Here is a 2,994-nt window from a genome sequence, read left to right on the forward strand (position 1 = left end):
GAGTAACGATGAACACAGTGGGTGGTGGTAGCCAATCTGGAGCCAGTATGAAACCAGGCGATGATCTTGCTACAGATAGCACATTAAAACGGATTCTAGAGCAGGATTATGACCTAATGAGTATTAAGAACAAGGTAAGCTAGTAATTAAATTTTAGTTAATATACATATATATTACAGATAAGCTATAAAGCGTTTGTGCCGGATACATTTTTCAACAACTAAAAACTATTCCTGCTGTTTGCATTTTATTTATTTTTCATATTTAAATTAAAATTATACAAGGATTGTAATTTATGTTAAAAACTAATCTTTCACTGAAAACAAATATCATACAAATATATCACTGATATTTATTTCAGCTTATACTTCCGGCGCAACCTACTGTGATAAATATTCCAGAATCTCTGGCACAGCATTTCACTACGACGCAGTTTACGAATATCCCAGAGAAACCTTAATTCTCATATCGCAGTTTACGAATGTCTCAGAGAAACTCTCTGATTGTGTCGATTAATTATCGAACGGAAAAAGGAAAATACAATAGCAATGTTTTTTTACGTATCAGGATAAGCTGTGATTATATAAAAAAAGAAAGAAAAAAATAACGGAAAACAGAACCGAGCAGGAACAGGACGCAACTGTATTTCTAGACAGTCTGATTTTGTAAATTATTCTACGAGGAAAACACTTGTGTATTATATATATATGTATATGCGGATATGCGATATACAATTTGATATGATATATGATCTATGACGTTTGTTTATTACTATGTAAAGTGACAGACTTCGAAATTAAACATTAATTACTGTTAATCGTAGCGTTTTGAATTTACTCTTTTTCTTTTCTTTTACCTAAAGAGGATCATGAGAAAGTGAGAAAATTCCAAACGCTGCGAGAGTGCAGACACAATGGACATCCGAATTTTACAAAACGTGAAAAAACATTCGTCTTTTCTCATCTCTAAACTCCTCAGACCGTGTTAATATTTAAACAAAATAATTTACACGTCACTCATAGAGCTAGCGCGATAAAAAAATAAGTTAACATTCGTTGAAACAACATTATACATTTATGCCTAACAACAATTTTTTGTGCTTGCACTCGCGAATCTCTTGCCGACGTGATACTCGATTTTCTCACACAGAATTTCTTGCTATAAGACACAAAGGGGAGTTTACTTCTTGCGGAAAATACTCGACATGCTGGGCGATTCAATTTTCTGTTGAAGAGATCTTGTTCATCTTCTGGCGCATATCCTTGGCAGACATTCACCGTCGTCATCGATAGGGAAAACCCGGAGCTCGTCGAGTGTCCTGGAATGAAGATAATTTTTTTACAAACGTTTAAACATTTTTCGTTATCGAGAAAATGTGTACAGGATACATAATGTTTCTAGAAAAGTATTCAATGGTCCAAAGATATCGAAATTCAGAAATATTCTACCAAATCTACTATGGATTATTGCGACTGTAGATTACAATTATATAATCACAGTAATTTCAAATCCAGGTCGCTGCCTGGTCTGCCGAGATCAGGAGATCTTTTTTTCGACAATCAAAAATTCCAAGAAAATTAGCGTGTCGCTATAATAATGAGGGATGTTCGAAAGATTGCACCGCGTGATAAATTACAGTAATAAAATATAAAATTTCTTATATTTCTTTACCTCTGTATGTCTTATAGTTATTAATTCGTCAATTATTGTAAACACGATCAGATATGTTTAGATTAACATAATTATTTTTATTCAATACCTATCTATTGGCTTCATTCAGTAAATACTGCCTGCACTCCGCTTCTCTGAGCAAGAAACGCACTGCATCTTCTTGCTGAGGTAGGCATTGATTTATCAACGTTTTGAGATGCCTCAGTTCCGGTAGTACTACTCCGGAAGCGCATTGACAGTATCAACGAGTTTCTAACAGCAGCTGATATTGGTATGTAGGAGCAACATTCAACAGCTAGTAATCTTCTCTCTGTGTACTTGTGTTGACTCTGCTCCCAACAAATCGTTAGAATGTCTTTCGTTTCCAGCGGCTCTTCGGCGAGCTTCGCCACGACTAAACCTGATAAAAAAAAAAAAGAAAGTAACCTTTAGTAACAGGTACATTCAGTAAGCAAAACACATTTTTTAATTATAAATGTATTTTATACATTGCAATATGCAGTACATAAGTAGCAACAAACCCGACTCCTCTTTTCAGAAAGAATAAATCTTATTGTATTTAAATCTATTAATCCTAAATCGATAAACTGTATTTTTTTTTACTAACCAGTCAATATCATTTGTCGCTCGTCCTCTTGCGGCCTCTTTTTTATAAACGACGGTTAATGATGATGGTGGTGGTGGTGGGGTGATTGTTATATTTTACCGGTTCAACAGGAAGCACTGAGAGCACACAAAACAATAATTAATCAATCATAGTTAATTATTTTCCTCACATTCGATTGTGATTGATCAATTTCTCACAGCAGATCTTAATGGAACACTTAATAAAGTTGTAGGGTAGTATTTCATTGTCGGATCTTTTATATTTAAGGCCGGCTGGAGTAATCTTAAGAGAGAGAGAGATGTTATAAACTAATCACTCGATTGTTAGATATAACAGAGCCGTATATATTATCAACCTTAAGCCATTGTCTTGAAATAAGAACCGACTATGTATACTAGCCTTAATTTTACTCATTAATTGTTCGTTGCTTAGCAAGGAAGATTTTACAGAAAAATATATTGCTCTTTTTCTTACCTATATAACAGATGAGGTAATATGCGAAATCGAAATATATACGCAAGCCGTCCGCGACTTCTCTGCATATATTTACTTCGTTTACTGTCTTCTCTATGGTATACGGTATTATTCACTTTACTCCGTTGAGGTTTCTGTTCGTAATATTCTCGGTTCGGAATATTCGTAAACTGCGTCGTAGTACAATGCTATGCTAATCTGACAAATAAATTGAAAATAGGTTAAGCACGTTTCCCGTGTTG

General features: G+C 34.4%; 1 long non-coding RNA gene across 1 annotated transcript; it reads right to left on the bottom strand.

The window, feature by feature from the left end:
* Positions 1 to 560: 560 nt before the first annotated feature.
* Positions 561 to 2,988, bottom strand: LOC112459724. Its single transcript, XR_003041359.1, has 4 exons — positions 2,753 to 2,988; positions 2,279 to 2,394; positions 1,760 to 2,071; positions 561 to 1,318 (listed from the first exon to the last, which is right to left on the bottom strand). It is a non-coding gene; the product is annotated as an uncharacterized LOC112459724 (long non-coding RNA).
* Positions 2,989 to 2,994: the final 6 nt, after the last annotated feature.

This window comes from Temnothorax curvispinosus, unplaced genomic scaffold, assembly GCF_003070985.1.
Source record: "Temnothorax curvispinosus isolate PA1 unplaced genomic scaffold, ASM307098v1 QBEX01010095.1, whole genome shotgun sequence".
Classification (NCBI taxonomy): Eukaryota; Metazoa; Arthropoda; class Insecta; order Hymenoptera; family Formicidae; genus Temnothorax; species Temnothorax curvispinosus.